The sequence below is a fragment of the Aquarana catesbeiana genome, linkage group LG05, assembly GCF_042186555.1.
Source record: "Aquarana catesbeiana isolate 2022-GZ linkage group LG05, ASM4218655v1, whole genome shotgun sequence".
In the NCBI taxonomy this organism is placed as follows: Eukaryota; Metazoa; Chordata; class Amphibia; order Anura; family Ranidae; genus Aquarana; species Aquarana catesbeiana.
Window position 1 is genome coordinate 138,515,355 of NC_133328.1, and position 24,952 is coordinate 138,540,306.

The window sequence follows — 24,952 nt, forward strand, 5'->3', positions numbered from 1 at the left end:
TGGTGTTAAAGATTTTTTATATGATACCACTGGTTTGTCTGTACAATGTAGCAATACAATCCATGGGTCATTAGGAATCTCTGTACCTTGGATCTCATTAATCCAGTAAAGGATGGACAACCAATAAGGTCATATAAAAGGGCAAAACCACCATATATGAGCATGTGACGCATGTTCCCCGCAACTTCTCCAGCACAGAGGAGATGTTTGAGGAAAGGTTTTATGAAGCATGACAGGGGTATGATGCCATCTCGTGAGTAGCTTATAATTTACCTCTGCTGCTTTAGATGCTCCAAAAGAGGCATGGGCCATTGTGAGAATAGTCATTTTTTGTTCCGGTAGCAATTCTTTTTGTAGATCTTCTTCCCATTTATGGAGGAAAGACGGATCTCTAGAGGGGGTTAAACTGTGCAAGGCTTGGTAGAAGTAAGAAACGGGTTTCTCAACCAGTTGCTCTTCATTGAAAGCTAATTCAAGGGGTGTCAATTCCGAGATGGACCTTAGAGGTTTTAGGAGAGAATGGACAAAGGCTGCCAATGTACCATGGGCGTCACTGCAGAAGGTTGTGTAAGTTTATTTAGTGGCAAAATACCCATTGGGGTGGTTACGTGATGCAATAGGGAAAATGATCCAAAAGACCATGAGTGTGACTCAGGGTCCATGTTTCCCAGTGGGAAGTAGTTGTGTCCAGTAAGAGGTAAAAGTGGTGAGTTGTATGCCCATCTATGTGTTTTGCATGAGTCCCATATCATCAAGGTAGAGCGTGTGAGTGGAGATATTGTTGAAGATATGCTCCTGTATCTCTTGGGTATCCATATTTGCATGAGATCAGATCCACTAAGTTCACACTCCAGGTTTACCCACAACTTGGAGTTTTTATGATACTTCCAATCAGAAATTCTACTCAATACAATTGCTAAAAAAAACTTTTCAAATCTGGGAGGGCTAAGCCCCCCTCCCTTTTAGGTCTAGTGAGGAGGGATCTAGCAAGTCTAGGTTGCCTTCTGTTCCAGATATACCGACTAATTAAAGAGCTAATGATCGTAAAAAAGCCTACCGGTATACCAAAAGGTATTATTTGAAATAGGAAAAGCAACCTGGGTAGTATATTCATCTTTACAACTCTAATTCTCCCTAGCCACGTATGAGCTATTTGAGACCACTTCTGTAAATCTGATTTAATCTGATTTAGTAAAGGCAGAAAATTATGACGGAAAAGGGCTGACAGATTCGGAGTGAGATATATACCTAGATATTTCATTTTATCAGTCTGCCAGCAGAAAGGGAAGGACTGTTTCAGGTGTTCTACATTTTGGGCCGGGACTGAGACATTGAGGATTTCAGATTTTGACATATTAATCTTAAAATTGGATATGGCGCTAAATGACGAGAACTCAGACATAAGGTTAGGTAGGGAAATCAAGGGTTGTTGTATGTAAAACAGAATGTCATCTGCATATGCAGCGTATTTATGTTCGAAGTCACCTATAGGGATACCATGTATGGAGGGGTTCCGACGCACAGTTGATAGAAATGGTTCCAATGAGAGGGCAAACAAAATAGGCGAAAGTAGACATCCCTGTCGGGTGCCATTATATAGGGTGAATGAGTCACTGAGAGTGCCATTTATGCGCAATTGCGCAGTAGGATAATTATATAGGGCGGCAATCCGTGACAAAAGAGAAGAGCCTATGCCGAAATGTGCCAGCGCTGCCATAAGGTAGTCCCAGTCCACCCTGTCGAATGCTTTTTCGGCATCTGTAGATAGTAACAGGGTGGACTGGGAGGACCCATGGACCTGTGCCATTAAGGAGAGGGTACGTAGGGAATTGTCCCTAGCCTCCCTTCCGGGGATGAAACCAGTTTGTTCATTAGATACCCACTGAGGGAGCAAGGGGAGAAGTCTATTTGCAATCGTTTTGGCATACAATTTAGCATCTATGTTCAGTAATGAAATAGGCCGATAACTTCCACAATTGGTTGGGTCTTTTCCTGCTTTAGGGATTATGGTAATATGTGCGTGTATAGTCTTGGGTCAGAGGGTACCACCATTAGAAGTAGTGTTGGCATAGCAAGATAAGTGAGGTATTAAGATGTCTGCAAATGCACAGTAATAAGCTACCGTAAACCCGTCGGGGCCAGGGGCCTTGCCAGTAGCCATATCTTTCAATGCAACACGTAATTCAGAAACAGTGATCTCTCCCTCTAGGCTAGACAAGGATTCAGGTGATAGTTTAGGTAGATTGGCTTTTTCTAAGTAGTTTCTAATGAGATTGGATTTAGTGACCTGATCTGGTATAGTGTTTTGGACATGATATAGGTGTTGATAAAATTCTCTGAATTCTCTCGCTATGGCGGAGGTATTATATAGTAGAGTATCTGAGGGACCTTTTATTTTCGCTATAAAAGATGCAGATTTCTTCTGCTGCAATGATCGGGCTAGGAGCCTACTCAGTTTGTTTCCCCATTCATAGAAACGTTGTGCTACTATGCGTGCTTGATGTTTCTGTTCAATGTGAAATAGGGCTTTTAGCTCCTCTCTTTTTGCTGTCAAAGTAGTGAGTATGGCTTGTGTTAAGCTTGCTTTATGTTGTATCTCCAGGGCCTCAATTTCCCTAAGTAGCTGAGCTTGTTGGCATAAGCATTCTCTTTTTTTTCCTGGCTCCCAGTTCCATTAGTTTACCTCTTATATGGGCCTTATGGGCTTCTCAAAGTATGCCTGGTGATACGTCTGAGTGGGTGTTTTCCTTAAAATAAAATGCCAAGTCCTCTGCTATTTGTTTTCTATCTATGTCCTCAGTTATAAGGGATTCGTTAAGCTTCCAATTAGTGGCCCTCAGGGGTAGTGACGGGATTTTCAGTTCAAGCGAAATCAGTGTGATGAACCTGGGAGAAATGGGTGTAGTCCTTCGCCCCTGGGTGCATAATCCTCCAAACGTCCATCAATTGGGAGTTACGAAGTCGCTTACGTATAAATGACAAACGACTGTGTGAAATACTAGATCTCCCTTTGGACGTGTCTATACATGGTTCCAAAGGAACATTAAAATCTCCAGCCAGGAGAATGCATCCCTGGGCGAAATCCCTCAGTTTTTTCAAGGTGGTGGTCAAGAATCCTACTTGATCTCTATTAGGAGCATAAAGATTTGCTAACGTGCATGGCATACTACCCAGGCTGCCCCTAAGGAATAGAAAACGGCCCATTGGGTCACATAACATCCTAGGAAAAGGAAGGAAAAGAGGGAATAGGTTAGTAAAGAGAAAGAAGAAAAGCAGGAAAAATAGGGAAAAAAAACACAGCATTGATTCGTAGAAAAAACCGACCACGTAAAAAAGTGGTCAACATGTGCACGCAGTAAACTGCCGTTATGGAAAGGGTGCAAGTGATGCCCAACACCCACACAACCCGAGGGGGGCAGGATCGCGAGGGCATGGGGCCACGCCGCACCCTATGTTGGGGGAGTAAGGAGTTCCAGGCATCCAAACGCGGACGCTAGATTGGCGAGCGCGTCATCCCGAGGCTCCGACTCCGGCACCATATCTCAAAAAAGTATTGCTAATAAAAAGCACTCAATATATTGTTTGAATGTTGTAACATGTACTCAAAGAGCAACACTTGGCCTAGGATCTATAGGCATCGGTTGTAAATAATAAAACCTTAAAACGTATAATGGTCTAAGATAATCAAAATAAGTAAAATAACATACTATAGAAAAATAAAAGATGATGAGGATGTTAGGATCAAAGCATGTCCACCATCTTATACAGCCCTCGCGGCATGGTAAGATGTATCAAGGTCTATTCCCCCAGCCAGGAGCGTAGGGTAGGAGCCGAAAAATGAAAAAATAGAAAATGAAAAATAAAAAGTCAAACCATAGTAAGCCAAAAGGGAAAAAGAAATAATAAAAAGGGGGGGGCACTTGTGGGCCACAATGATCCGGTAAAATCAGGTGGAAGGAATGGAGTAGACAAGGCCATTTTGTTTAGGAACTATTCCCCCGGGGTCAAGCTCCCTACGGGGGAGGTTCGGTGCTTACGGCCCACTTTCTGCCACCTGGATTCTGAGTTGTTGGGCAGAGCCGGGATCACCTCCTGCCAGCCAGGTAGTTCAGGCAGTGTTATGTTAACGTCCATGCAAAACTTCTCAAGGTCCTCTGGGAACCGTAAGATCGCCGTCTTACCATCTCTATTTGCAATCAACGCTGCTGGGAAGCCCCACCTGTATTTGATAGAGGCAGCTCGCAGCTTCTCCGTCAGGGGACGCAGGGCCCTGCGCCGTTACAAAGTTTCCCTGGCCAGGTCAGGATAAAAGGATAAAATGGCGCCATCAAAGTCCAGTGATGTGGCTTCCTTGGTTTTCTTCATGATCAATTCCTTTTCCTCATAGTAGTGAACTCGACAGATGACATCACGGGGGTGTCTGAGGATAGGTTGCGGGGTCTAAGGGCCCTGTGAACGCGATCAATTTTTAGAGGGTAGTCAGCGGCCTGGCCCAACATGCCGTTAAAGATCCCCCAGACAGATGGGAGGAGATCTTCATCCCCAGTCGCTTCAGGCAGTCCTCTGATGCGTATATTATTATGCCTGTTGCGATTTTCCTGATCTTCGATTTTGTACATAGCCATTCTATGTGCTATTGCAAGTGTGCGGGTGGTGGACTGAAGGTTTCTTATGGCCACCGCGTGGCGATCCAAGAGTTGCTCCGATTCCTCCACCTGCTCCAGTACCTGGGAGAGATCGGAGCGTACAGCAGAGACCTCTTTCTTAATGGCCCGCTCTAGGCTCAGTAACATGGAGGCAAGTTCCGTTTTAGTGGGTAAGTCACTCACCAGGGCCACGACTCCTGAGTGCCTGGATGTGATTTCTTCCTCCTCCGTGCAGGCTGAAATGCCGGCAAGCAATGTCTACGTTCGGGTCTGTGCCGGGGGGCGGGGCTTACGCCGGAGCTCGCGCCCTGCGAGGCGAGCAGCCTAGGCCATCCATATCCCCTGGATCGTCTGGGTCCACAGCGAGAAATCACTTAATCGAGCCGCTTGAGGGTCCCTTTTTAGGTAGGGGCTTGCCAGACCTCTTTCTCATCCTAGTTGGAGAAAGGATGGTGGTAAAAGATAAAACGAGTGCTGTAAACCTGGTGTCGGCGCCGGAGCTCGGGAGAGACACGTCCTCACTGCAGCCCCGACAGGGCTATAGTATTTTTCCTGATGTTAATATCTCTAGTCCCAAATCACTACATGTCAGATCTCACTATCTAGCTATCCTTTGTGATAAAGTAGATTTGGTTGTAAATCCATTGGTGTGACTGGATCAGTTTTCATATGCCCTCATCATCCAACCATCCAGGCTACCCAAATTATGCATATAAGCAGATACTCCGTCATTTGGCTGTAGTGTTCTAAAGGAATTATTCAAACAGAACTATAAAAAAAAACATAAAAATTGCTAGAGATGTGCTAACATGTGTAGAAAAGTTGCAGACTGAATTCTATAAAGATAAATGTATCTAATCATTTATTAGGGCATGGTTCATACAAAGTCTACCCTTCTTTGAAAGCAGTAGATAAAATGTAGATTTGGGTTAATAGTAGAATAAATGTAATTGATAATAAAACCTATGAGTTCAATAATAGCCCAGGCATGATCATAACTGTTTAGCACTGGGTGTACATAAGTAAATAAAATGATTATTCAACTGTAAGGTTTCAGGCCTAACACCAAACCTTTGAGATTAAAAAGATTGGACCCACAACTTTTGATAATGTTCTTTTATTCCATGTAAAATAAATTACTTTACAGAACATCTCTCTCTAGGTCAAATTACAAAAGAAGCACAAAGGGACCTGAATTGGATTACGTTATTTACACTGGACCTTTCCAAAAGGTAATTGTGCAGGGACTAAAACACATTGCCTGCTTCATTTAAAATCTTGTAGCTATACAATAAACAGTAATTTAGAGGTGACATTGGTTGAGAACTGCTATTCCCCTGCGAAGAACTGCACTTTAGATTAACAAATTGATGCAAAGCTGACCAATAGACTGCTCTCCTGTAGCAACATCATAGATTATGGAAAACGATAGTTTTAAATTTCATGTGAAGCCTTTGTGAAATGAACCAGTTTAGTTACAATAACTTGTAAGGTTACCTATTAAACTTTGCACTTATAGGAGTACAACAGAGTTGCAATGAGTGGGTTGGGTTTCTTCTGTCTCCCATATGAGAAAGAGAGATCAGCAGAAGTTCTGAGACACACACAGCAATAAAAATATAACAACAGTCTTAACTGTTTTCCGCTACAGTCAAACCAAAAAATGAAGTATTTTTTTCACATTATATATTTTTTTCTAATCATAACAACCCCTCCAATTTTCTATATTTTTATCTTTTCTAGATAAATTATCCAGTCATTATTTTATGCCAAACCAAGTTTCTGTAATAATGATTATTTCATAATCTTTGACTAACCAATCAACAATTTAGAGCTGGTTTTCTTTTTCCTGATCTGTTGCAGCTACATAGGTACCTTGGGATAGAAACATACGCTGAGAACATTACACACTATGTATACTTTCATAGAAGAAAAGTGGATGTTAATTAAAACACAATGGCAAAGACATCTTCTGGAGGCTGGATAGTTGCTTAAAATGATTGTATTTTTTTAAAATACCAGACATGTCATACTTACCTGCTCTGTGTAATGGTTTTGCAGAAAGAAGCTCTCCTTCTCTTCTTGGGTCCCCTGCCGGTGCTCCTGGCCCCCTTGCTGAGTGCCTCCATCACAAGCCGCTTGTTATGGGGCCACTCGTGCATGTTTGTTCCTGACCTGGCTTTATGTGACCCTAAGACACACAGAGTGTGGCTCAGCCTCACCCCACAGCTGGCTGTGATTGACAGCAGCAGAAGTCAGTGGCTCGACTGCTGTGTCTGAGCCGATGAGGATGCAGCAGGGGGCAGGGAAATGAGGAGGGAGAGAGCACCTGTTCCGATGCACATCGCTGGTTTGATATGTAAGTATTTAGGGGGGTGGGGGGGAGGCTACATACTGAAGGGTTTTTACCTTGATGCAGAGAATACATTAATGTAAAAAAACCTTCAGGTCTTAGAACTACTTTAAAGTCTATCTATCTATCTATCTATCTATCTATCTATCTATCTATCTATCTATCTATCTATCTATCTATCTATCTATCTATCTAGATAGATAGATATCTATGTACCGTATTTATCGGTGTATAACACGCGCCGGCGTATAACACGCACCCCAAGTTTAGGAAAGAGTTTTAAGGAAAAAAACTTTTAGGAGGGAAGTTTAAGGAAAAAAAACTTACATTAAAATGCCCATCAATGCAGCCTTATCGTGTCCATCTGCAGCCTTGTCAGTGTCATTGCAGCCTTTTCAGTATCAGTGCAGCCTTGCCCCAGTGTCCATTGCAGCCTTGTCAGTGCAGCTTTGCCCCAGTGCAGTCTTGTCAGTGCAGCTTTGTCCCAGTGCAGCCTTGTCAGTGCAGCCTTGTCAGTGCAGCTTTGCCCCAGTGGTCAGTGCAGCTTTTCCCCAGTGGTCAGTGCAGCCTTGCCCCAGTGGTCAGTGCAGCCTTGCCCCCAGTGTCCATGCTTGGACAGATCGCCGCCGACATACACCTAGCATGTAGTTTTAAATATGGCGCCGCTGAGTTCGGAGGGACTCGGCGATGCTGAACGAGCGCCGCCGAAATCACAGTGACTGGGTGAAGCCGCCGAGATACACATAGTCGAGTGTACTCGGCTCTTTCCGGCGCCGCTCACAGTCCCGCCCAGTCCCACCCTATGATGGACATAACACAGGTCCAATGGCGGGACTGGGCGTGACTGTGAGTGGCGCCAGAAAGAGCTGAGAACACTCGACTATGTGTATCTCGGCTCCGCCCAGTCACTGTGATTTCGGCGGCGCTCGTTCAGCACCGCCGAGTCCCTCCGAACTCCGCGGCACCATATTTAAAACTACACGCTATGTGAATGTCATCGGCGATCGCCGCCGATAGATCACAATTAGCGGGGATCGGCGTATAACACGCACCCACGATTTTCCCCTGATTTTAAGGGGAAAAAGTACGTGTTATACACCGATAAATACGGTATATAGATAGATAGATAGATATCTATCTATCTAGATATACTGTATATATATATATATATATATATATATATATATATATATATATATATAGATAGATAGATAGATAGATAGATAGATAGATAGATAGATATCCCAAAATGTATTTATCTCTCTCTCTTTTTTTTTTCTTTTGCTGTCTGTGTCTTTTTGGGGGATGTTCTTTTACTTCTTGTCTTGGAAATGCAACATTTGGTCTCATGACAACTAGAATTTAGGTTTTTACTGTATATATATATATATATATATATATATATATATATATATATATATATATAGATAGATAGATAGATAGATAGATAGATAGATAGATAGATAGATAGATAGATAGATAGATAGATAGATAGATATCCCAAAATGTATTTATCTCTCTCTCTTTTTTTTTTCTTTTGCTGTCTGTGTCTTTTTGGGGGATGTTCTTTTACTTCTTGTCTTGGAAATGCAACATTTGGTCTCATGACAACTAGAATTTAGGTTTTCCACTTACCTTCTTTTTCAGTGACAATCTTCACCAGGACAAATAAGGGGTGAATCTCCCCAGCAGGGACACAACCACAGCAAAAGTTTGGAAGAGAGTCTATCCCATCATTACACCACCCAATTTTTTTTTTTACCAACAATCTGCCCATTGCTGTGGATCTACTTTAGGACCCTAGAATGTATAGTTCACAGTCCTTAAAGGGGTTGTAAACATAATTTTTTTATTTGCTAATTAGCTTCCTTTAAGCTAATGCAGTGCTAGTTCACTTACCTGTTCCTTCTTGTTCTCTGCCAAATGTCAGAAATCCTTCCTTGAAAAGTGCACTTCCTGTTGCTCTCCCTGTAGCTTGCCACCGTCATCCGAGCCGTTGCTCCTAGTGGTGACTGAACGTGCTCGCCCCCTCCCTTGGACTACAGCCCTGCGTGGAGACGCTCTCTACGTTTCAGAGAGACACAGGGGCTGGGAGTTAGTGGGCGTGTCTACGATGCTGCAGTGATACGCCTCCATACACTCATCTTCACTGCCCCGCCTTAACTCCGCCCCCTTGCAGTCCTCATACTTGGATTCCTAAATCCATACCATTTTTCATTTATGCTCGCAGGGAAGGCTGGGGAGGCTGGGGAGGCGGGAATGGGCGTGTTTAAACTGTGCAATGTGTGAACGAGAATGTTGCTCGTTCTCGTTACAAGAAAAGTTTAAAAACGGCACTGCGCATGCGCGGTGCCGCTAAGCACACTGGGAGATGTAGTTCCGTGGTTGCGGTGACGCTGCTTTAATGCACGCGCACCGCAAACCAGGAAGAAGAAGCCAGAATCACTGTGGCATAGACGGAGGCGATTTTGAAACACATATTGCACTAGTAAGTAAAGATTTTGGCTTGAATTCATACAATTCTTTGCAATAAGTATACAATTAACAGCGGAAATATATTAAAAAAAAATTATGTTTACAACCCCTTTAAAGTACATCCAAACCCATAAGAATTTAACACATTGTAGCCTACCAGTCCTTAGAGATGGTGGCTATATTCATTTTTTTCAAAGGCTTTTCTTTTCCTTTTTTTTTTTTTTTTTAGTAAGTGATCCTGCTAGTAACACACTTTTTGTCCTTGGATGCTCACTAGCTGTACTATATCTAGCAGGAAGCACAGTTGTCACTTCTGGACAACAAGGATCGATTATTTTATGGAAAAAAAAAAAATTGAAAATGTCTTAACATTCATGCAGGCATAATGAATAATTCATATAATGTTTGTAATATGTGTGTAATAGTTTAATTGTTGCCTTTTTTTAATGTAACAACTCCTAACATTCAATCCCAAGAGAAAAATAGCTGAAGAACATTCAACCATGAGAGTTAATTGTCTAAGAACATTTGACCAACAAGGGACATAATATGAGGGAAAAATCTACACTATGTGCAGTCTATGAAGAATCTTGTCCAAATGATCACCCTTAAACTCCAAACTCTTTATCTGAGCATGCAGCCTGGGTGGCAGGTAAAGGGGTGGGAGTGAGCAATCTGAATCATACAAGGCCATATGTCCTCATTATGGGGGGGGGTACATTTTTTATAGAGCATTCCAGATTCCAATAAGTTCTCTGCCTGCAGACCCCTAACACCACTGTGGCCTGGTAAGGTTCAGGGAGGGAAGGAACATGCTTTTCCCCTTTTCCTGGCCACCCAGGTTGCATGTTCAGATAAGGGTCTGGTATGGATTTGGCAGACACCATGCCTTTTTTCCTTATTTTTTGTGTGAGGTTCCCCCTTAAAATCCATACCAGACTCAAAATAGATAGCAATTCCCTAACAACCAGGAGGAAGCTGTCACATTCTTCATAAGCTGCACACAATAAAGAAGTCTCCCTCAAGTTATGCCCCCTGCTGGTTAAATGTTCTTAGCCTATTAACTTCCATGGTTGAATGTTCTTAAGTTATTTTCTCTTAGAATTTAATTATTTGCTCAGTGAAAAGCAAAAAGTAAGCTATTACACACACACATTGCAAACATTATGGGAACTAACTGCTATGCTTGTATGAATGCTGAGACATTTGTAAAGTAAATTGAAAAAAAAAGGCACTCTAGTGTGTTAGGACAACAGAAAACTCCTACTCTCTTCTCCATAATGAGGAGTGTTTTTAGTCTACAGAGGAAAACTAGAAATAATGCTAAATGATAAAAATCTGCCACATGCAGAGAGCACTGGAAGTGATCAGCTCATGATTTTTCTGGCAGGATCAACAACTATATATATTTTTGCACTTAATAAATAGATATGATAAAATAAGTTAAATTGTATATTTAACAGAGCAAAATTGAGCAAATAAGTTATGTTTATTCTTAAGGTTTTTATACACAAAAAGGAGAATAAAAGCTATGACAAATGTCCCATAGCCATTAACTTATCATGGCTTGGTATGATATTCAAGGAATCACCCCAAAAGATCTCCATGCAGGGCAAGTCAAGGAGTGTATGCACAAATAGAAACTACTACTCTATTATATTTAGTCTATCAACAAGGAGAGGGAGGGGGAAGTAACAGTAGGGGCGACAGATAGGAAGGGGATAGCTAGGAAGGGGAGGGAAAGGGGTCAGGGAAACATACCAAAATACAACAACATGTAGAAAAAGACATAAGTAATATAGGTGTGTATGCAGCAATGCCTACTATGCAATAGCCTAGTAAAAAAAAAAAAAAAAGGTAAACAAGTCAACTATACTCTCCAGATTAATAGAATTTATGGTCTGTCAAGGGTTACCCTGTGGAGAGGGTAGTCAAACTGTTCACTTAGGATTAGAAGTATAGCTAGAGGGGGTCTAGAGAACTATCTTTGAATACATATAATTAATTCAGATTGGAATATTTGTTTTGAAAAAAAAATCATGAAAATAGCTGCTTTTCTTTCTCCCTTTCATGTCTTTGCAGTTATTTTTATTTTTGTATTCCTTCTGCAACATGGGTTTTGAACAAATCCCGCACTTCCTATTTTGAATGCCATAAATAAAAACAACAATAAATGTATTGGTAATTTTATTGTGGTAAGCCTAATTAACATTTTTAAATGCATTCTAAGTATGCAGTGAAACTCAAATCTCTCTTTTCTTGTAAAGAGTAAAGTAAAAAGATTTGAAATGTTAGAGATTATTAGATGTAAAACCAATATGAGTGGGAGACAAAAGAAATATTGTATTGTTTGAGGCTGTATACAAATGAATCATAGAGTGCTTCACAAATACATCATGTGAAGTAAATTACAGGGTACCCTGTTACATTCCAGCTTGTAGTTTGTTTTATTTTCAACATAATCAATAATAGCAAGCACACCTTTTCCACTGTATACAATACACTCTAGGTTTTAACATGCAGTTCTTTGTGTTAATACCTTGAACTTTCAGTTTTACCAAGGCTCATTATTCAGTCCTTTTTAACTCCTTCTTGGCCAGGAAGTTTATGTGATGGAACGAACTCTGGTCAGAAGACGTTGGATGTGGTGACTAGAGTTGGGCCAAGCAAAAGTTTGACTGGCATATCGCCTGTTTGCCTGTTCGGTGAACACCCAACTTTGCAGAGCCCTCAGCAAGCGAACACCCTGAGTGTTGCACAGTGCATTCTAATCTCTGATTGGGCAAAGCTTTGCCCAATCAGGCAAAGTGAAAAGGCTGGTTGTTAAGGTGTGGGCCGGGAAGCCAGCCGCTGTGTAATTAACAACGGATGAGTCATCAGCTGTCAACGGGCTTGCCCTCTGACAGCTGAATGAAAAAAAAAAAAAACATTGCCGCAATAGAAAAAATGGCATGGGGGTCTCCCCCCAATCCATACCAGGCCCCACGGGTCTGGTATGGATTTTAAGGGGAACCCCATTCCAAAATTTAAGAAAATGGCGTTGGCCCCACAAAATCCATACCAGAATCCTTATCCGAGCATGCAGCCTAGCAGGACAGGAAAGGGGGGACGAGAGAGCTCCCCCTCTCCTGAACCATACCAGGCCACATGGCCTCAACATAGGGACCTTGTTGATGTTGATGGGAACAAGGGCATCTTCCTGACAACCCTGGGCGATGGTTGTGGGGGGTCTGCGAGCAGTGGGCTTATCAGAATATGGAAGCCCCCTTTAACAAGGGGCCCCCAGATCTGCCCCCCATGTGAATAAGTATTGGAGCACATTGTACCCCTACTCATTCACCTGAAAAGTGTCAAAAATAAATAAAGTTCTTGACAATTCCTTTAAAAAAAAAAAAAAACAATGTCCCCAGTGTAGATCCTTCGCCAATCATGATGCCTGCTGCACCGCCGAACCCGGAAAAAAAACATTTCGCCCACGACGAAGGCTAACTGCGGAATGCCCGGTCTGATAAGGGGCAAGGCCACCAGCCACCAGATCCATGCCAGATCAAAGGGTGGGGGGACCCCCGCAACTTTTTTTTAACATTTTTGCATTGCCAGCAATGGTATTGTATTGCCAGCAGTTTAAATGTCATTTTTTTTAATAACTATCAGTTTTGCTGAACCAGGTTCTATACACGATACAGATGCCCACTCTACAGGCAGACTAAGGGGACACCCCGGGCACTATATTTAAAGGAATTTTTCATTTTTTTTCACTTTAAGCATAATTAAAATCACTGCTCCAATAAAAATGATCTTTTTAAAAAATTTTTTTGCATTAATACATGCAGTACCCAGGCCCCCGTACCCTTTTTATGGCCAATAACTTTCATATAAGCCTTCAAAAATGGGGACTTTTGATTTTTCAAGTTTACGGCCCATAGACATTAATAGGGTTTGAGGTTGGGGTCCGTACGTTTGTAATGTTCGAGAGTTCTGGAGTGAACTGAACTGGGGCTGTTCGGCCCAACTGTAGTGGTTGCCTATGTCTTTCTAATTTTTGACAATAATAGGTATAGGCAATGGCCTCAGCCAAGCAACAACCCGGTATGAAAGCAATCAACCAAGTACACATGATCATGTACACGTGTGTGCTGTAAGAAATGTACTTTAAACCTCTAAAAAATAAATAGCAACAGCAGATCTCATCCTTGGAATGCTCAACAAATAAGGGCATAAATATGATATGATATTATGTTTTAAATCATTAAGAGGTTAATAATAGTGGAAAAAATAAAGACTTACTTTACTTACTTGAAGTGGTTATAAAGCCTTAAAGCATAACTCTAATGCCGCATACACATGAGCGGACTTTTCGACCGGACTGATCCGACGGACTATCTGACGGACTTTTGGTGGACTTCCAACGGATTTTCCCAATGAACAGACTTGCCTACACACAATCACACCAAAGTCCGACGGATTTGTACATGATGATGCATGACCGGATTAAAATAAGGAAGTTGATAGCCAGTAGCCAATAGCTGCCTTAGCGTCAGTTTTAGTCCGTCGGACTAGCATACAGACGTGTGGACTTTTCGATAGGAACTGGGTCCGGCGGAGGTCCGACGTAAAGATTTGAACATGTACCAAATCCAAAAACCGTCAGATTCTCGACCGAAAAAGTCCATTGCAGGTCCAGTGAAGCCCACACACAGTCGAATTGTCCACCGGACTCGGTCCGTCAGACCAATCCGGTACAAAAGTCTGCTTGTGTGTATGCGGCATTACACTGTTGAAAATATTCCCCTCTGGGTGATCTATTAACATTACAAGGATCTTAACAAACTTTGTTACAGATTTCTACCTTTTGTTATTCTTATTCTGTTTGTCTGCATTCATGTGGCAAAGTGAGTCTAATGAAAGTGGTTTCATAATTATTAATCAGCTGTGCACCTGCAGGGCTCTAATGAGGAAAGCTGCTGGGCCTACATTCCTTTAAGCTGGGTTCACACTGGTACGACATGACAGTCGTACAAATGTCGATCCAACTTTGCCCTGCGACTTCATGTCTGACTTTCATCCGACTTCAATGAATAGGATCCGACTTTGATCCCAACAAATACTAGGTCCTTTGAGCCTGGTATGAATCTTCAGGAGGAACCCTTTGCCAAAAGAAAAGGTCTGGTATGGATTTTAAAGAGGAATCCCCACTCCAGAATAAATAAAAAACAGCGTGGGGTCCCCCCCAAGGTCCATACCAGACCCTTATCTGAGCATGCAGCCTGGCAGGTCAGGAAAGAGGGGGAGACAAGCAAGCACCCCCCTAGACCATACCAAGTTACATGCCCTCAACATGGGGGTGGGTGCTTTGAGGACAAGGGCCTCTACTCGACAACCCTTGGCGGTGCTTGTCGGAGTCCTTTATTAAAGCAACTCCAGCATCTCTTCTCGCCATGCTGATGTCTTTTTCCTCTAGTTCTTCTCGCTGCACTACTGACTTCTTCCTCTGCTGGTTCTTCCCCCATTCATCTGGTTCTTCTTTCCACTGTTGTGCGAGCTTCACTCTCTGCCGGTTCTTTTATAGACATAGGGCGTGGTCATCCGATGATGTCATCTGGAGACCCCGCCCCCATGAAGACATCACCGGTGGGAGAAGAAATCGGAGGGAGAAGAGACGCTGGAGCTGCTTTTGTCAAAAACTTGTGCTGGTTTTATTTCTTCAACACTGTTTTTGGGTGAATGGGTAGGGGTACAATGTACCCCATACTCATTCACTAAGGGTGGGGGGCCAGGATTTGGGGGGCTTACAGATTTTTATAAGCCCCCCCGCCCGCAGACCCTGACAACCAATGCCCAGGGTTGTCAGGAAGAGGCCCTTGTCCCTATCAGCATGGTGACAAGGTGCTTTGGGGTGGGGGGTGCAGAGCCCCCCACCCCAAAGCACCCACCTCCATGTTGAGGGCATGTGGCCTGGTATGGTCTAGGAGGGGGCGCTTGTTAAGCCCCCTTCCTGACCTGCTGGGCTGTGTATTCAGATAAAGATCTGGTATGGATTTTTGAGAGGACCCCACACCATTTTTTTTCTATTTTGGCAAGGGAATTCTCCTTAAAACCCATAAAACCCATACCAGACCGAAGAGCCTGATATGGAATTGGGGGGAACCCTATTCCATTTTTTTTAAATTTTGGTGTGGAGTTCCCTTTAAGATCCTCAGAGCACAAGTCACATGCCAAAGTCGTATCAGTTAAGATGATGATTCGACTTCAATTATATTCAATGGGCTAAAGTAGGACCAAAGTCAAACTAAAGTAGTGCAGGAACCTTTTTCAAAGTCGGACCGACTCATGTCGGAGCAGTTAGGACGGCTCTCATAGGGAATCATTGATTTACCTATGTCATGCGACATATGCTCCTAAAGTTGGAGCGTATGTCATACCAGTGTAAACCTGGCCTCAGACATGATTTTCTATTTGGAATATCATACCAAAAATGACATTTTTGTTGCAAGGGATGCCAGACCTCTTGGGAAATTGGTCAGCCAAATCACACAAGCAAGAAATTATGTTTCTGGGGGGCGTTCTGTACACATTCTGTGTACAGAGCACCTCCAGGTAGCCATGTTACATTGCATTTTAAGAAAATTACAGAGCTGCAGGGGGGGCGTGGCGACTGGACTCCAAGATGGCAGCTTAACCTAGGAGCTCCGCTCACCCATCGGAGAGAATCCGCAGCAATCAGAGCCCACCGTCACCATCCGCGGCTTCAAACACAGCCATATTCTCGGTAGATCACCGCTGATCCCAGAAAGGATGCCAAGGCACCGTAAAAACCCGCAGCAGCCACAAAAAATGACGAGCTACTACGCCTCGCGCGGGCCACAGCAAAATGGCAGCGGCACCCAAGATAACAGGCCAGACCAGCGGCCTGGACAGAATTGCGGCGACACCGGGCTATCATCGGCTACCTCTCTCTTGGATAACCCACCCAGTAAAGTCTCCTCAGGCCCATCAACCCCCACGATGAGGAGCCAGGCCAAACTGAAGCCAAGGAGGGACTCCCCAGTCAAGCAACAGGCCGATCTGGCCATGGAGGTAAGCGGGCCTCACAATACCACAGGTCAGAGTAATCAGGGATGGGACCCTATCAAAGATTTTCCCACAGAAGACAGGCCAGTGTCAGATACACTGATGAAGGACATGTTGCTGTCCCTGCACTCCTCATTACAGGCAGATAAAGTTAGAGGAATCAATAAGTGTCAGAGGGAAGTGCAAACACTAGGCCGCAGAGTGAACCAAGTGGAGCACAAGATGGAGGGATATACCTCATCCTACAATGTCATGGTAGAAGCGCACACAGCACAAGGGGAGGACATTTCATGGATAAAAGATAAGCTGGCTGACCTCGAGGACAGGTCCAGGAGGAATAACCTCAAACTGAGGGGTATACCAGAAACTGTCCCCCCTTCTCAGCTTCTGCAATATGCCCAGACCCTATTTTCCACATTAATTCCTGAAGCAACTGCATCAGATCTCCTTGTGGACAGGATTCATAGGGTCCCCAAACCGTCATTCCTCCCTGATGACACTCCTAGAGATGTATTACTGAGAGTACACTATTAACACATAAAGGATCGTATACTGCAGGCTTACCGTAAACCGGAAAACATTCCCCAACAGTATACCACCATAAGAGTGCTCCCTGACCTGTCCAGGCACACATTACAATGCCGCAGAAACCTAATGACAATCACTAAAGCCCTGAGAAATCACAATATCCTCCATAAATGGAAGTACCCTGCAACTCTATCTATCACACATAATGGACATAACATTTCAGTATCCACTTTAGAGGAGGGGCTTAAGGCGCTAAGGAATTGGGGCATTATTTCTGACCAGCCCGCCCAACACTTACCTCCTCCAGGACCGACCCTTCTACAAAGCGATTGGCAAATTGTTTCCCACAAACGTTCAAACAAGAAAAATGCCGGTGGAAGCTCATAATACAACCCACAGCTATAAAAAGTTTATCTCCAGGGTAGAGTTCAAGTTCGACTCTCACCAAACCCCTACAACACCAGTAGCAGTTACACCTGCGCAGGGATCGATTATTGGATCCATTTCTTATGCAACTCTTGTTGACTTTCTCTTTTTCTTTTTTGTTCTTTTTACATTTTATTCTTGATATACACAGTTTCGTTCATAGCAGAATCAACTCACCTACGGAATATGAAGAAACGATGAGAACTTTCTTCACTGACAAACCCGCAACAATCCACACATCATCTGAGCGCAGTGAGTACTCTCAACACTTCACTCCACACAATCCCACACACCCCTTACAATGACGATTACATGTCTTTCAATTAATACCCGGGGCCTAAACCATCCAGCAAAAAGGTTCTCATTATGGAAGGAAGCTAATAAACAAAAAGCGGACATTCTATGCATCCAAGAAACCCACTTCCAACTAAACAACGCTCCACAGTGTACGCATAAAGACTACCCACACATCTATATGGCTAATACACCGAACAGCAAAAAAGGAGGTGTCTTACTAGCCTTCAAAAACTCACTCTCAATGCAACCTAAAGATATCTTTATTGATGCAGGAGGCAGATACATCCTCTTCACAGGAGATCTTAATTCTAAACCGTATACAGTAATCACGCTGTATGCCCCGAATACACACCAAATTCGATTCCTTAAGAAGGTTCTACACAAAGCTAACTCAATGAAATACGGCAACTTCCTGATATGTGGCGATTTCAGCATAACTTCAGATCCGACTTTGGACACTTCATCAGGCCAATCAAAAGGAATTCTATCCCTTCAGGCTCTTCTCCATCAGACACATGGAGGTGTTTACACGTCACTGAAAGAGATTATACCTTTTTCTCCAACAGACACTCTTCATACTCACGAATAGACATGTTTCTAATGGATAAATGGCTCTTGCAAAATGTGAAATCAACAAGAATTCATGATATCACGTGGTCAGACCACACTGCCATATCCATGTCTATCGTGGAGAGGGGAGTCTCCTCCTCACCCCCCCATCTGGCACTGTAATACACGACTTACACAAGAATCTAACTGTCACAAGTAAATTTCCCAGCATCTAAAAAATTTCTTCTCAGATAATAGCGGATCAGTGAGTGATCCATTTACTATATGGAATGCACATAAGGCCTTCATAAGGGGTATCTTAATCCAATTAGGGGCACGAGAAAAGAAGAGACAGGCTCAGCAGCTAAACACTGTTCTCACTGACATACACCTTATTGAAACTCAAAACAAAACATCCCCATCTACACCACTTATCAACAAACTAAACTCTCTTAGAGAAAAACTTAGAACAATCCTAACCCAACAATATGACAAACACCTTAGACGCCTACGACAAAATTATTATGTTAATGCTAATAGAGTCGGCAAATACCCAGCGAATAGATTAAAAGCAGCTCGCACAAAAACTAGAATAGCATACCTTCAACATCCCACACTAAAATCCAACTACTATTTTTTTTGGGGAAGACAATTCCCCAAAAAATTCATCACTATATTTACTCCTTTTACTCATTGTTTTTTATTTAACTTTTTATATTTATTTTTATATTTATTTTCTAGCCCTCCTTTTTACAAGGCTGCCTAAGATTGTTTTTTTCAAATATACCTGGCCGTTCTGTAGAGGATAGCAAGCAGCATAGGCAATTGGTAACAAGAGCCCCTGTCAGTACTGGGAATGCATTTTTCTTGCAGCTACATGTAAAATGTAAGTTGTGTTTGTTGTAATTGGTTTAAATGCAACAAGATATATGCGATATGTATATACATGATTTGTAACAATGTCATTTTTGAAACTTTAGAACATGATGCAATCCTTCCCTGAGGAAGACTTTGTTTTGATACTATAAAGTTGAAATGCATTGGAATTTTTCTACTTGACGCCATCGCATCAATCTAGGTGGTGATTGTATCAAGTAGCAGGATGTATCACTGTTTAGGAGCCACAGCTCCCTGCTTTTTTTCATGTTATCTGAAGACTTTTTAATTGTATAAATACGTTAAATTTTTTTTGTATGTTTAAACACTTTTTTGGAATAATAAAATACCCCTTTTTAATATATAAATCTTTTCTTATTACATTGCCTTAAAAATCCCATATCGAGGTATATATTTGTTTTTCAACATCCCACACTACCCCACAAAATTACGAACCCACAAGACATAGCAAACCAATTTGCGTCATACTATAGCTCATTATACAACCTACATAATGATACTAGTACACCTCAACCAACCATAGACAATATAAACTCATTTTTGAAGAACATAAACCTCCCCTCACTTTCTGAACAACAATTAGAGACTCTGAATGCTCCGATCACAAACCAAGAAATAGAAATGACCATACACTCACTCCCCAATGGGAAATCTCCTGGCCCAGACGGATATTTTAAAATGTTCACCAATATCCTCTCACCACACATGACAACAATATTCAACAAAGCTGCTGAGACTGCCTCTCTTCCACAAGAAATGCTGAGAGCACATATAGTAACATTACCTAAACCAGGCAAAGAACCCACCACACCAGCTAACTTTAGACCCATTTCCCTACTCAATTCAGATACAAAAATATACCCAAAATTATTAGCCAAAAGATTAACAAACATTGTACCCACTCTTATAAAGTGAGACCAGATGGGCTTTGTGAGGGGAAGACAAACCTTGGATGCAACCAGGAGAATTGTTAACGTGATTCATTATGCTGAAAAAACCCGAACGCCTTCTCTGCTGTTGTCAATTGACGCAGAGAAGGCATTCGACAGGGTCCACTGGACATATATGGAAATTACCCTAATCAAGTTTGGATTTAAAGGCCCTATATTGCAAGTAGGGATGAGCTTCGAGTTCGAGTCGAACTCATGTTCGACTCGAACATTGGCTGTTCGCAAGTTCACCGAACAGCGAACAATTTGGGGTGTTCGCGGCAAATTCGAATGCCGCGGAACACCCTTTAAAAGTCTATGGGAGAAATCAAAAGTGCTAATTTTAAAGGCTAATATGCAAGTTATTGTCATAAAAAGTGTTTGGGGACCTGGGTCCTGCCCCAGGGGACATGGATCAATGCAAAAAAAAGTTTTAAAAACGGCCGTTTTTTCAGGAGCAGTGATTTTAATAATGCTTAAAGTCAATCAATAAAAGTGTAATATCCCTTTAAATTTCGTACCTGGGGGGTGTCTATAGTATGCCTGTAAAGGGGCGCATGTTTCCTGTGTTTAGAACAGTCTGACAGCAAAATGACATTTTGAAGGAAAAAACTCATTTAAAACTACTCGCGGCTATTGCATTGCCAACAATACACATAGAAGTTCATTGATAAAAACGGCATGGGAATTCCCCAAAGGGGAACCCCGAACCAAAATTAAAAAAAAAAAATGACGTGGGAGTCCCCCTAAATTCCATACCAGGCCCTTCAGGTCTGGTATGGATATTAAGGGGAACCCCGGCCAAAATTTAAAAAAAAAAATGACGTGGGGTTCCCCCTAAATTCCATACCAGACCCTTCAGGTCTGGTATGGATTTTAAGGGGAACCCCGTGCCAAAAAAAAAAAAAAAAACGGCGTGGGGTCCCCCCAAAAATCCATACCAGACCCTTATCCGAGCACGCAACCTGGCAGGCCGCAGGAAAAGAGGGGGGGATGAGAGTGCGGCCCCCCTCCCTCCTGAACCGTACCAGGCCACATGCCCTCAACATTGGGAGGGTGCTTTGGGGTAGCCCCCCAAAACACCTTGTCCCCATGTTGATGAGGACAAGGGCCTCATCCCCACAACCCTGGCCGGTGGTTGTGGGGGTCTGCGCGCGGAGGGCTTATCGGAATCTGGAAGCCCCCTTTAACAAGGTGACCCCCAGATCCCGGCCCCCCCCTGTGTGAAATGGTAAGGGGGTACATAAGTACCCCTACCATTTCACGAAGAAAGTGTCAAAAATGTTAAAAATGACAAGAGACAGTTTTTGACAATTCCTTTATTTAAATGCTTCTTCTTTCTTCTATCTTCCTTCATCTTCTGGTTCTTCTGGTTCTTCTGGCTCTTCTGGTTCTTCCTCCGGCGTTCTCGTCCAGCATCTCCTCCGCGGCGTCTTCTATCTTCTTCTCCTCGGGCCGCTCCGCACCCATGGCATGGGGGGGAGGCTCCCGCTCTTCTCTTCTTCTTTTCTTCTCTTCTTCTCTTCTTCTTTTCTTCTTTTCTTCTCTGGGCCGCTCCGCAATCCATGCTGGCATGGAGGGAGGTGGCATGGAGGGAGGCTCCCGCTGTGTGACGGCGCTCCTCGTCTGACAGTTCTTAAATAACGGGGGGGGGCGGGGCCACCCGGTGACCCCGCCCCCCTCTGACGCACGGTGACTTGACGGGACTTCCCTGTGACGTCACGGGGAATGCCACAGGGAAGTCCCGTCAAGTCACCGTGCGTCAGAGGGGGGCGGGGTCACCGGGTGGCCCCGCCCCCCCGTTATTTAAGAACTGTCAGACGAGGAGCGCCGTCACACAGTGGGAGCCTCCCTCCATGCCAGCATGGATTGCGGAGCGGCCCGGAGAAGAAAAGAAGAAAAGAAGAAGAGAAGAAGAGAAGAAAAGAAGAAGAGAAGAGCGGGAGCCTCCCCCCCATGCCATGGGTGCGGAGCGGCCCGAGGAGAAGAAGACAGAAGACGCCGCGGTGGAGATGCTGGACGAGAACGCCGGAGGAAGAACCAGAAGAGCCAGAAGAACCAGAAGAACCAGAAGATGAAGAAAGATAGAAGAAAGAAGAAGCATTTAAATAAAGGAATTGTCAAAAACTGTCTCTTGTCATTTTTAACATTTTTGACACTTTCTTCCTGAAATGGTAGGGGTACTTATGTACCCCCTTACCATTTCACACAGGGGGGGGCCGGGATCTGGGGGTCACCTTGTTAAAGGGGGCTTCCAGATTCCGATAAGCCCCCCGCCCGCAGACCCCCACAACCACCGGCCAGGGTTGTGGGGATGAGGCCCTTGTCCTCATCAACATGGGGACAAGGTGTTTTGGGGGGCTACCCCAAAGCACCCTCCCAATGTTGAGGGCATGTGGCCTGGTATGGTTCAGGAGGGAGGGGGGGCCGCACTCTCGTCCCCCCCTCTTTTCCTGCAGCCTGCCAGGTTGCGTGCTCGGATAAGGGTCTGGTATGGATTTTTGGGGGGACCCCACGCCGTTTTTTTTTTTTTTTTTGGCGCGGGGTTCCCCTTAAAATCCATACCAGACCTGAAGGGTCTGGTATGGAATTTAGGGGGAACCCCACGTCATTTTTTTTTTTAATTTTGGCCGGGGTTCCCCTTAATATCCATACCAGACCTGAAGGGCCTGGTATGGAATTTAGGAGGACTCCCACGTCATTTTTTTTTTTTAATTTTGGTTCGGGGTTCCCCTTTGGGGAATTCCCATGCCGTTTTTATCAATGAACTTCTATGTGTATTGTCGGCAATGCAATAGCCGCCAGTAGTTTTAAATGAGTATTTTCCTTCAAAATGTCATTTTGCTGTCAGACTGTTCTAAACACAGGAAACATGCGCCCCTTTACAGGCATACTATAGACACCCCCCAGGTACGAAATTTAAAGGGATATTACACTTTTATTGTTTGACTTTAAGCATTATTAAAATCACTGCTCCTGAAAAAACGGCCGTTTTTAAAACTTTTTTTTGCATTGATCCATGTCCCCTGGGGCAGGACCCAGGTCCCCAAACACTTTTTATGACAATAACTTTCATATAAGCCTTTAAAATTAGCACTTTTGATTATTCATGTTCGTGTCCCATAGACTTTAACGGTGTTCGCATGTTCGAACGAACTTTTTTCCTGTTCGCATGTTCTGGTGCGAACCGAACAGGGGGGTGTTCGGCTCATCCCTAATTGCAAGCTATTATGGCACTGTACTCTTGTCCGTCAGCGCAAGTGTATTCTGCGGGGTTCCTATCCACAACCTTCAATATCTCTAATGGAACGAGACAGGGGTGCCCCCTTTCCCCTACCATCTTCAATATGATGTTAGAGCCTTTAGCTGAGGCTATAAGAACACACCCCCTAATCACGGGCTTCCAGTTTGGAACTAACACTCACACCATCAACCTATTCACGGACGATGTAATCCTGCTCCTGACCAATCCCACTATTTCTCTAAAACAAGCCCCCAAAATCCTTATTGCCTTTGGGGAAATATCCTATTACAAAGTTAACTTCACTAAATCGTTAATATTAGATATGGGTGTTTCAACCAACACCCGTAATACACTACAAACACAACTACCATATATGTGGAGCAAAAGGAGCATCACATATCTAGGGATTGCACTTACGAACAAAGTCTCCACAATGATAAAAGCCAATATGATACCACTGGTTGACAAACTGGAAGCTCAAATTAGAAACATGTCAAACAATGAGATATCATGGATGGGTAGAATTGCAGCTTACAAAATGATGATATTGCCGCAAATACTATATATATTCCGCACCCTACCATTGAACATCCCTCAACATTTCCTTAAAAACATTGCAAATCTTGGCTGGAGATATATATGGAATGGGAAAAAAGCTAGAGGCTCACAAAATAACCTCACATCCCATAGAAAAGAGGGCGGCTCAGGACTAGCAGACATACATGACTACTTCTGGGCAGTACGCCTAGACCAAAACAAACATTGGTTCCAAACAACTGGTACACCATTATGGGTGGACATCGAAAAGACAACAGTACAGACAAAAGATTTACCCTCACTACTCATGACAGACAGGTGGATACCATGGGACACAAAAACAATGTATCCTACAACGCAGATATCATTAAAAGCGTGGAGATTCATAATGGGACAAACATGTAGGGACATTTAGGACACACATTACAAAATCCCCTTAAATTCTTAGAGACAAAGATTCCAATGCTGACAGTCAGAGACTTGACAACTAAGGGCATAACACATATATCAGACCTTTATAATGGTACACAACCTAAATCTGTGGAACAACTCATGACGCAGTACCACCCTCCAACGGAGAAGAGGTTTACATGCTTGAGGATTGTACACTTCATTAAATCTCAACCTACACCGATTATATCCCTTCCTAGTAAAATATGGCAATTTTACTCCACAACTAATGCCGCGTACACACGAGCGGACTTTACGGCGGACTTTGCCCGGCGGACTGGATTTCGTCGGACAATTCGATGTGTGTGGGCTCCAGCGGACTTTGTTTTCTAAAAAGTTGGACGGAATTAGATTTGAAACTTGTTTAAAATTTATCCGACGGACTCTTCTTTCTAGCGGACAAACCGATCGTCTGTGTGCTAGTCCGATGAACTCAAACTGACGCATGCTCTGAAGCAATTACAAGACGGAAGCGCTCGGTCTGGTAAAACTAGCCTTCGTCTTGAAGCTAGCACATTCCTCTTCTGTCGTCTTTTAATACAGCCTTTTT

At 43.3% G+C, this 24,952-nt stretch overlaps 1 protein-coding gene across 4 annotated transcripts in view; it reads right to left on the bottom strand.

The window, feature by feature from the left end:
• ZNF385D (zinc finger protein 385D) overlaps positions 1–24,952 on the bottom strand; it is a 613,920-nt gene that overhangs the window by 12,219 nt on the left and 576,749 nt on the right. The gene's annotated exons all lie outside the window — the stretch shown is intronic.